Raw genomic sequence first — 12,487 nt, 5'->3', positions numbered from 1 at the left:
GATTTCAAATAAATCCTCAAGAAATTCTATGGTGTGAGGGTCTGAGTTCTCTTGGCAAAGCTTGGGCAAGGTGTTGATGTTAATTCTGAGGTCATGAGCTTGTTTAATTAGGAAATGGAATTGATTTTTGCGCCACTTGAAATTTTGCCAAAATTGGAAACCAAGTTGCATGGATGCATGGGTAATGGTTTGGGCCTAAAGAGTTAGGAAATCCATCTCTAATTCGTGCACAAAGTGTACTGAAGTCATCATATGGAAGCATGCAAAGAAGAATGATCATTTGAATCCAAATCTTGCCAAATCGAACCTAGCAAATGAGCCATGCGCAAGTCCCTTAGTTTTTATCCAAATGGGATGATCTTTGACTTTTTGGAAATGTGAGATCAAGGGGAACAACTTTCATGTTGAACATGTTTCTATTTGAAACTTGGATCATGATGAAATTTGAGGTGGAAGTTTGGAAAATCAAACATATTTGAAAATTTTCTAAGTACCAAGCCAAATGTTCATTTCTCCCACCATGAATAACTTTTGCTATGGACTTCAGATGGAAAAAGTTCCCTCATAAAAGTTTTACTTCTTTGAAACCTCTTTAATTTGGTAACAAATTTGACCTCATTTGGATTTCGCATGAAGGATTTATGCATTTTAGAAGTTGAGGAAAATCACTTGTTCAATGGTAATGGCCCAAAATGACCTATAATATTTCCTCTTGTAACATGCATTTAAAAGTTGAATTTGAACTTATTCCAAACATAAAAGTTTAAAAGGACATCTTTAATTTGATCGTGGAACTTGAATGGCTTTGATATCATAAAAATTGAGCAAGTTATGGTCCTTGGAAGTTGACCTCCCAACTAGGGTTCAGACAAAATGACCTATAATCTTTCAGCATAAAAAATGACTTTCCAAGAAAAACTAGCTCTTGACTTAAACATGAAAGTTGTTTGGGATGTCATAAGGAGTAACTTTTCTCTTGGAATAATTTTTATATTACAAAATATTGTAGGCAATAGGGTCTAGGGAACCCTAGTTTTGACCAGTTGCCTTCCTCTGGTCAACCACCATGAACTCACTTTAAACTCACTTCTATTTATCAACCTTAAAACTTCATCATCATCACTAGCCTTTTGTTTGTTGTATTCACCAGACTGACACACTGGAATGCTAACCGGATTCATCATTGGAATCTCTACCTTCTTACTGGCTGCAACATCTTCTACTTCTTTCGGGAAAACTAGACCGAACACACGACCACTATGGGTCACCTTAGTAATATCAACAATATTTACCATAGAGTCTGCAACTGGTAAAGGAACCTCTTGACCATTCTCAATCAAGGTGGCGTTGTACTGATAAGGCACAACTTTATCGGATGCATACGGAATAGGGCCTGCTAACCGTATTACCAACGGTGATACCAATATATTCTTGTTATTGCTGCTGCTACTATCGAACTGAATAACTACCCACTCAGGGGTCTTGAACACTGGCACGATTACATTTACATCATTTATATCTCTCGACTGACAAATTTGGATAAGCCACTCATCCATCAACCTCTAAATATTCCTCTTGACAATAACATATCCACGAGGGTTCACATTGCATATCACACAACCATCATGGTCATGCTCACAGTCACTGACCAAACAAATATCCTTATGAATTGCCACCAAGGATTGTCTGATATGGAGAACATCATAAACCTTGTACTCACCAGGACAACCATCTACCATGTTGACAGAAGCATTACCATGAGCAGGCAACGAATTAACTTTCACATTAGGCGCTTGGTCCTCATAGGACACCATCTCACTCTTCACAAGCTTTTGTACCTCAAACTTCAAAGGGTAGCAGTTCTCTATATCGTGGCCAGGGGCTCCCTGGTGAAAAGCAAAACAAAGTTCAGGTTTGAACCACCATGGAAGTGGCTCAGGAATATGTGGAGGATTTATGGGTTGGATGAGGTTCTTGAGAACCAAGAACAAATATAATTCTACATACGGCATAGGAATAGGGTCAAAGGATACCTTCTTCTTCTCAAATTTTTGCTGGTTATTGTTGTTGTTGTTGTAGTTGGTTCTTTGTTGCGGTTGTTGTTGAATCGGAACAGATTGATTGTTGGAATTATTGGAAAATACAGGAATCACTGATGAAACTTGATGTTGATTTTGACGAGGTTGAGAACTCTTTCAGACATGAGGCCTTCTCTACCTCCCTACAGTTACTTAATTAGTTTCCCCCTCATTCCTCTTGGAGAAACTACCACCATATTTCTTTCTAGCTGACGCTTCTTCTTTGGACAAACGTCCTTCACGGACTCCATCTTCTAACCACATCCCCATGTTTACCATTTCGGTAAAGTCATTGAGGGCACTGGAAACCATACACTCGTAATAAAATGAGCTCAGCGTCTTCAAGAAGATCTTCGTCATTTCTTTCTCTTTCAATGGTGGACTAATCTAGGCAACAAGCTCTCTCCACCTCTGGGCACACTCTTTAAACGTCTCCTTATCTTTCTGAGACATAGACCTTAGCTGGTCTCTATCAGGTGCCATATCTACATTATACTTATATTGTTTGACAAAGGCCTCGCCTAATTCGTTGAAAGTACGAACGCTTGCACTGTCTAACCCTATATACCATCTCAAAGCTGCACCAGTCAAACTGTCTTGGAAGTAGTGAATCAGAAACTGATCATTATTAGTTTGAGTTGATATCTTTCTGGCGTACATCACAAGGTGGCTTAGCCGACAAGTATTTCCCTTAGACTTTTCAAAGTCAGGGACTTTAAACTTCATCGGGATTTTCACATTAGGTACTAGGCAGAGCTCAGTAACACTCTTCCCATACAAGTCCTTTCCTCTCAGAGTCTTCAACTCTTTATGCAGCTCGAGGAACTGATCCTTCATTTCGTCCATTTTCTCATACACGTCTGGACCCTCAGATGGCTAAGAATGGTAGATGGTATCCTTAACACGAGGAAAAGTGTGAACAACTAGAGGTGGCACTGACATGACTGGGCTAGATGTTGGTAGCGAAACAAAGGTGGGTGCATACCCTTCATGCATAAAATTGGGAGGCATCCCCCAAGGGAATCCAGCAAGCATATAAGGACTGGATTGGCTAGCAGCTACTGGAACAATCGAGGTAGCAACCTCATAAATGACAGTCCTCTGGGGAGGAGTGCAGGAGTTGGTGAAGATTGATTTTAAGCAACAATGACACACTCCATCAGTGTTGTCAACCTGGCAATTTCATCCTTTAGCTCTCTGTTCTCTTGCTCTATGTATCCCATGATTTTCGATTGATTAGCGCGAGTGTTGTATCAGTGAGTTAGCTTGGCTGAAGCACAGAAGAATAACCGATAAGACACCTGGCGGAAGAAAACCTGTTAAGAAAATGATGCATGAAATGCAATGTTTTTGTTTGGTTAAATTTCAAGGAACATATGAAGTTCTATTTGCAAATATATATATAATAATAACAATTTGATTGACCATAAAAATCTCTTTTTATTCATAAAATTTGGAAGGATTACACTGAGTACATTTTCAGAAACCAAAAATACAAATACAAGAGAAACAAAGGATGTCTTCGGATTCGGATGCATCGTATCTCAGACTCAAAGGATGTCTTCATCTGAGCTTTCTCAAGGACAAGCTGATCAACAATATTCTTCCAAGCACCGGAAGGCTAAGGCATACTAGAGGAAGGTAGACCCTCTGGCTCTCTCTGTCTCTTCATTGCTCGGTCTTCAAGAAGTTTAATAAGTGTATCCTTGTCTTTCGACTCAAGCTGCAACTCTTCATGATTTCGGCTCAAAGCATGGAACCGCTCTTCACACATATATTTCTCTTGCTTCATCTTGGCGAGTGCGTCTTCCAACTCCTCTATATATTGGTTAGGGATATTTGATGGCTCAACCACAACCAAAGACATAGGTCTTTCACAAGCATACGACATCTTCAGCTCCAAAGCTCTCATCTTCATCCAAGTAGCATAAGCTTCCAAAGCTACACAGTTACACAAGCGAAGCTCGGATATTCCTTTCCTAGCACATTATGCCAAGCATGTATCATCATCTACTTCAAATGTTGGGGATCTTTACCCTCTTAATAGAAAAAACCTTCTAACTAAGTGTTATTAGGTTTGTCTTTCAAGGGAACCCAGGTTGACGATGAGCCAAAGCAGGATTGTAGTTGATTCCTCTTTGTGTACCAATGAGGGGCACATTAGAGAACTAACCATAACTATCAATAATATCCAAGCTACCCAATCCAGAGTCATACCAAACAATATAATCATTACTGAGATACATAAGTCTCTAAGACCATTGTAGACATTGTTTGTTCTTCAAGAAAGCAAGCGTCTGAGGCAAGTGTGAAATAAACCACTTGTACAGGAGAGGAACACAACACACAATAGTCCCACAACCTTTAGAATTCCTTAAATGCAAAGAGAAATACATGTCACCCAATAGAGTCGGAACAGGATTTCCAATCAAGAAGATTCTGATGGCGTTAACATCCACAAAACTGTGAATGTTAGGGAACAAAGCTAGACCATAGAGGAGCAATAGAAAGATGGCCTCAAAAGCATCCACACTACCGGCTTGAGCAAAGACATTAACTTTACCAATGAGGAACTCAGAAGTCAACCCCATAATATCTCCTTTCTTCACCAAATGAGCTTTAATCTCATACTTCTTCAGATGAAGAGCTTCAACTATGATATGAGATCTGGGAATCTCCTCCAATCCACTAAAAGGTACTTTGTCAGACACGGGTATACCCAAGAGATAAGCATACTCCTCCAACATAGGCACAAGCTGGTAATTAGGAAAAGTGAAGCACCGATAGAGAGGGTCATAAAACTGAACCATCACACTCAAATTCCCTTCAACCACATCAGTAGATAACACAAACAGAAGCTTCCCATGACGTTGCTTGAAGTCCAAGGGATCTAATATGAAGGATGACAACTTCCTTAGCTCTTTCAAATCAGGACATCTGAGATTGTACTTCTTGGTGTTCCTTCGTCCATAATCCATGGTCTGAAAATATTTGCAAATAAGACCTCCGTTCCTTGAAATTTATTTTTCTGTGATGAATGTTATGATGCGCATGTATGCATGGATGCAACAATCACAAACAAGGGATCACACACAAGGCAAACACAAACAAAGGTCAAGGGATGGATCAAGTCATCATCAAGATCAATCATCCATTTTGGTGGATTATGGTTTTCATCTTATCAACACCTAAGTTCCATTGATATTGATAAGATTTGATCGGATCAACCGAGAATCAAAGGGTTTGTTATGAGTCACGAGCATGGAGTCCGATTAAGAACCATCCCAAAGGAGTGTACTAAGGATAAAGACCTGTAGATCATGTTCTAAAATATTCTCAGAGTCTTAATCCCATCTATCGGATATTATAGGTTAGGATGACTGACTCATCAACCCATAATATTCTCAAGAGAAACTCGTCTGAGTGCAGTATCGTGTAACAACTATTATCAGGTCTACCCCTGAACAGTCTCCGTACTACATTCTAAATAGGCCAAGTTAGGTTAAATGTTCTACGGTCGTCAGCTTCTCGGACCCTAAATCAGAGAAAGTAATGCCTAACCACAAATGTCTTGTGTGACATTAGTAACTCCAAAAGGGTCTCCACTGAGTATATGGGTCTCAAGCCAACTTGTTAAGGACTACTCCGCACAAGTTGAACATGACTATACCATCTTCCTATCTTAATTGCACTCAAGTTCGGGTTAGAACTTATCTCGCCACTCAGAGATCACCAAGCACAACAGACAAATTATATCATACAAATAAATATACAAATGTATACACATATAAAAAAGTAGGCTAAACTCACTGAGGACTACTCCCCAGCAGAGTCGCCACTTAATTTCTGTAGCCGTAAATTCATGACCATCAAGTTATGGATAAGCTTAACGTCAATAAAACCAGAGTCGCCACCACGCTTTTATTGTTTCCAAAGGAAAAGGGAAAAGTACGAACAAAATCCAAAGATAAGAAGTTTTTAAATCAAAACTAATAAAATGTCAGAGATTACAGGTAAGGGGGTTGGTTACACAGAGAGAAGGTGTTAGCACCCAAAAAGTCCTAGGTACTCCCATGGAGCCCTTTTTTATGTGTGCATATGTTTTTGGTATAAAATATGTTTGATAAAATATAGAGTGTGGGGGTGAGAAAAGAAATCATTGATTATGTTTTTGTGTTGGACAAGACCTTTGGTCTTATGCCTACGTACCAACATAAAAATGAGGGATCAAAACCTCGTAGTTCGTGGTAAGAATTTCAAAGTTGGTGAATTTCTTTTAATCAAAAGTTTAAATGAAAAAAAGGCACATAGGGCCAAAGGCTTGAATGGGGTTGTTAGTTATTTTTGTCTTTTGAAATTTTAAGTCAATATGATTAGATTTACTTACAAGTTTGATTTAAGAAAAAGGAGTTCAAAAATTCAATGGCATAAGGCCAAAGTTTCTACTTGAAATAAGATATGGGTTTGAAATCACAAGCAAAGAAAGTTTTTGAAAAGGGGGAGGAATTTTGAAATTTAAGAATGGGAGGAGATTAAGAGACTAACCCTAAGCATAAAATTAAAAGTTAAAAGTTGAAAAGATCTGACTAATGGGATGCAATCCAACAAACAAGTATGTCATATAGAAAACCCACTTTCCTTTGGAGTTTGAATCAAGAAATAATCAATTAGGCAATTAGCAATATCATACATCATGAAGATCAAGGCATCAAATAAAGATAGCCACATCCAAGCAAGCAAATCCCATAGCTAGTAGTCTTCTTTGTCTTCTCATGTATCAGATGAAATACTCCTTGATCAACTCAGAATAAAACATTAGACACAATCTCACTTACTAGATGTTATGCCTTTAGGGTCAAATTTAGCTCTATGTTAAGCAATCGTAATTGGACTTATGTAGAAGTCACAACTATCTGAGGTCGGGCAATAAAAATTTAGGTGTTAATGCATGTTAGAGATTTGGTATAATGAACCAAACTCCTAAAACATACCACACACTAAAATAAAAGATCAAGAGGGATGGACCTATCTCATCCATACTTGTATTGGTTCATCTGACACAAGGTCATTGATGAACCAATTAGCCTTAAGACATTAGAGATTTCATTGGTCAATGAAAGGAATGGGGAAGAATAGGGATGAAGATGAAGGGGGGGGGGGGGGGGGGGGGGGGGAATGAGAGAAACCCAAATTGGTCATGGGAGGAATTTTATCAAATTAAAATCATTCATTCATTTTGGGAGATAAAATGGACATTTCATCAATCCCCTAAATCCAATGATTTTAATCCAACAAAAGTCAAATCAACATTTACCAAGGCCCAAACAAATAGTCAATCATCACAAGACCATAAAAATAGCTCAACATAATTTTTACACAATTAATCAATTAAAAATCAATTTTAAAATGCATTAAAATACAAATTAGTTTGGTCAAAACCTAAAACCTTTTCAAAACACCAAATAAATAGCCAAGAGATTTACCCTAGGTCAAAAAAGGTCAAAGGACCTTAGACAAAAAATTCATCATTTTTGAAAAGTCAGAAGTATTTTTAAACAATTAAAAATATGCACAAAAACATTTAATTCATGAAAAATATCAAAATGAATCCAAAAAATAATTTTAATTCGGAAAATGAAAGAGAAAAATATTTAAATATTTTTGGTGAAAATTCCATATTTTTTGGATTAAAAATGAAATTATTATTTATTAAACAAAATAAAGCAATTAAATGAAAAATCAGAAAATACAAAAAAAAAGGGCCACCAGATCGCCCTCATTAATTGAGGTGGCAGATTTGATGGCCACACGCGCGTGTTCCACCATGCTCCTTGGTCAATGAAATGTACGCGTGGTAATCAGAATGAACGCTCAAGATTAAAACATTTGAACCAGATCAGATGGCTTGGGACTTGCCAATGCACCACCGGAGCCTTAGCTCCGATCATCTTCTTCGGTGATCACCACCAGACTGGTCTAACCTCAACTTCATGAAAAATGGAAAACAAGGACACTAATTCAAAGAGAAAATGCTCAGGAGTTCGAATCTGGCCTCAATTTTCTCCAATTCCAAGTATATAAAAAGATACAAGTATTTGAATTTTGAGGATCACGAAATGAGTTGCTTTGATTTGACCTCATAGCAACTCAATCTTGTTGCCTACATTGGTAGGACTTCATCCAACCAAAAATCAATCAAAATAATTGAGAAATGAGAGAGAATCGAAGAAGAGAAGTTTCTAAAATTTCACCTTCGAGTAGCTTCAATTCAGCTTGATCTTGATCTGGATTTGCTTGATTCTTCCTCCTCTTGCTTGCAGTAATCAATTGAGATGGAAAAGGCAATAAATTCTTGGAGTTTGAACTTCAAAACAGAAAGTGAAATTCAAACTCGATTTCAAATAAATCCTCAAGAAATTCTATGGTGTGAGGGTCTGAGTTCTCTTGGCAAAGCTTGGGCAAGGTGTTGATGTTAATTCTGAGGTCATGAGCTTGTTTAATTAGGAAATGGAATTGATTTTTGCGCCACTTGAAATTTTGCCAAAATTGGAAACCAAGTTGCATGGATGCATGGGTAATGGTTTGGGCCTAAAGAGTTAGGAAATCCATCTCTAATTCGTGCACAAAGTGTACTGAAGTCATCATATGGAAGCATGCAAAGAAGAATGATCATTTGAATCCAAATCTTGCCAAATCAAACCTAGCAAATGAGCCATGCGCAAGTCCCTTAGTTTTTATCCAAATGGGATGATCTTTGACTTTTTGGAAATGTGAGATCAAGGGGAACAACTTTCATGTTGAACATGTTTCTATTTGAAACTTGGATCATGATGAAATTTGAGGTGGAAGTTTGGAAAATCAAACATATTTGAAAATTTTCTAAGTACCAAGCCAAATGTTCATTTCTCCCACCATGAATAACTTTTGCTATGGACTTCAAATGGAAAAAGTTCCCTCATAAAAGTTTTACTTCTTTGAAACCTCTTTAATTTGGTAACAAATTTGACCTCATTTGGATTTCGCATGAAGGATTTATGCATTTTAGAAGTTGAGGAAAATCACTTGTTCAATGGTAATGGCCCAAAATGACCTATAATATTTCCTCTTGTAACATGCATTTAAAAGTTGAATTTGAACTTATTCCAAACATAAAAGTTTAAAAGGACATCTTTAATTTGATCGTGGAACTTGAATGGCTTTGATATCATAAAAATTGAGCAAGTTATGGTCCTTGGAAGTTGACCTCCCAACTAGGGTTCAGACAAAATGACCTATAATCTTTCAGCATAAAAAATGACTTTCCAAGAAAAACTAGCTCTTGACTTAAACATGAAAGTTGTTTGGGATGTCATAAGGAGTAACTTTTCTCTTGGAATAATTTTTATATTACAAAATATTGTAGGCAATAGGGTCTAGGGAACCCTAGTTTTGACCAGTTGCCTTCCTCTGGTCAACCACCATGAACCATCGTGCAAAATTGTCATTCTCTTGATCTTTGGGACTCATGGAGGATCATATATGAGTAAGATGATTTAATATGAAGTAATCCTTTATATATTTTATCAAATGGTGAATAAACGTATTGAGGAAATCACACAAGATACCAAGATGAATTAGGGCATCCATGGAAAACATGCTTCAAACTCTTGATGAATTCTTGATCAAAATGATATGTGAGGACCATGGGGATCCATATATGATGTCTAGAACCAATTTAAACCATCTCTTGATTGCTCTCATTTCATTGAGGATCTTAAACCCTAGATATGAGCTTGATGGAGCATGGGTGAACACACACACTACCTACAAAAGTAACAAACTATACATAGACATATTTTTGGTATTTTGGTTAGTAAATAATGAAAAACAAAGTATGATACAATCAAATATGCTTGGTTACCTCTCCCAATGCAAAACCAATGGAATGAGGGGTAAGGAGGATGCCAAGGTGTGATCCCAAAGCCAATGCATATGATGAGATAACACGAGGGATCTTAGGGTCAAAATTGGGGTCTTACAGTTTTGAAGAGTCATTTGGTTCTGATTCATCATTCTCAACCGAAGATAAGAGTACAGTGGATTTCAAAGTTGGTAGGGAGAGTAGTGGTCATTATATTCAATGTAGCCCCATTTTCCATGTAAATTACCATTTTCAAACTCTGTAAACATCCATGGAGTCCCTCCATTTGCAGACTACCATTCTATTAAATAAAGTTGAGCTTTTATCCAATTATTTGTTATTATTACTTGTTTCTATTTTAAAATTGAATTTTATGATGATAATTTTGAAATAAATTAATCAATGAATAAACATTTTTCTTAAATAATAAGGCATTTACTTTAAGAACATCAAATTCAAAAAGGAATGTTAACAACAATCTAAGAACGGTAAGTCTTGATGTGTGAAGCATTGTTGTCTTCCCCAAGAAGTTGTTGGTGATTTATTCTCCCCAACAGCTTGTCGTTCATCCCAGTGTTGTTGATGAGTTTCTCCCCAAGCAATTCATCATCCCCGGTGGAGCTGATGTGTTGTTCTATTTGTTGTTCATCCTTCCCTAGCTGAGACTTTTATGTTTTTGCATCCTCGGTTTGTATGTGTGAATGAACCCTGGATCTCCATGGAACCTTTATTTGGTTTTCGGATCCCCAACACCTTTATTTGGTTGTTGCATAGCCGTGACAGTTTCTCCCCTACATAAGTCTGCAGATCTGGTTTATATATTTGGTACCTTGGAATTAGTTTATTTCTCAATCTCCAAGAAGAGTCTGATGATTGTTGTTTTTCTTTTAAGGAATTGGTTCCTGATTTGCATTCTCGTATGGCCTTTGATTTGTCCTGGCATATTTTTGCATCCTCAGTAAAGCCCCACAAAGTTGATTTTGATGGAATCCCCAGTAGTTGTATGGTTCCTCACTTAGAATTTTGACTCTCATTGTGATATGGATCCCTAGCAGAGCTCCATCTTCTGATAGAAGATAACTTCATCCATTTTTTTTTATTATGAGCAGTATTTATATAATCATCCCTGACAGGGTTGTCTCCCATTTGATTTGGTGTTGGCCTAAAATTCCCTACAGTGTTGACTTGTTGTTTTTAAGTATATGTATATATGCCTCAGTTTGAGATATGGATCTTCAGTAGATCTCCCTTTATCCTCATCATTTTGGTTGATATTCTCAACAGTGCTTTCATCCCGCGGAGTTTGCCAATTTGTATTTCCTCCTCTCCCAGGGAGTTTTAGTTCTAAGCAAGATTTTTGTCAACCTTGGCTTATCCCCTAGCAGTATCTCCTCCTCTTTTGAGAGTTGAGTTTGAGTTGGAATTGTTTTAATCCCGCATTTTCTACGAATATATGTATATATTTTTTATTTCCTATGAGCGCCGAGTCTTTAGCAGTTTTGGGTCGGATGCATGTTCTACATGTCTTTCCCTAACCAGAGTTGAGCTTTGATTTCAGATTGTTATCCCCCAGTCTTCCTTGAGCACATGGTTGTGTGCCATCACAGGGAATTGGATTTATTTGAGATAGGATTTATGTCCTCGATGATTTAATTTCATCCCTAGCAGGTTCTCCAGCTGGTGTTCCCACCATGTTGAGATTAGTCGAGTATCTAATTGTGATGATTTGGATCTTCAATATTTGTATCCTTTTTTGCTCTTCTGTCAGCATAATCATATACATACTCATGCATATACATGCATAAACATATCATCAGATATTTCATTGTGCATTTTGGTCACATTGACGTTTTTTCTGATCCCCTTCTTTGGTGATATTATTTTCCCATGCAGATTTGGTATGTCTGTTCTCCTTCAATATAGAGTGTTAGCCCCTTTAGCAGAAAGAGTGTATCCTTTCTTCTTCCCCACTGAGTTATTTCCTCATGGATGATTGTTATTTATGTTTCCTCCCCAGTTCATTATCTGGATGGAACCACTCCCCTTGAGTTATGTCCTTATTGGGTTGAGTCTTGTTTGACCGTTTCTTTCTAGTTGTTACCTAGATAGATCTTTTGGTCCCCAAGAGTTTATTACCCAGTAACCGGTAATATCCTTCTTGATGGTTGAGTACTTTACAAGTGATTTACCTAGTAACCGATAAAAGGTAATTTACTTCTTTGATTTTTTTCCAGCGGATTCGTTTGTTTGTTTCCCCAACAAGTCTATCCTTGATATGTTCACCTTAACCGGTGACAGATATTCTTCCTGTATGGTCTTCTACCCAGTAAAAAGGTAGTTGTAAATCCTATTTTTGGTATTCTACCCAGTAAATGGTAGATATAAATCCTATCCTCCCCTACCGAGTTTATCCTTGATATGTTCACTTTAACTCGTGACGGATACTCTCTCTTCGATCTTCTATCTAGTAAAAAGGTAGTTATAAATCCTATTTATGGTCTTCTACCCT

This window comes from Lathyrus oleraceus, chromosome 2 (genome assembly GCF_024323335.1).
Source record: "Lathyrus oleraceus cultivar Zhongwan6 chromosome 2, CAAS_Psat_ZW6_1.0, whole genome shotgun sequence".
Classification (NCBI taxonomy): domain Eukaryota; kingdom Viridiplantae; phylum Streptophyta; class Magnoliopsida; order Fabales; family Fabaceae; genus Lathyrus; species Lathyrus oleraceus.
The sequence above is the reverse complement of the archived record's forward strand: the minus strand, read 5'-3'. Positions refer to the sequence as shown.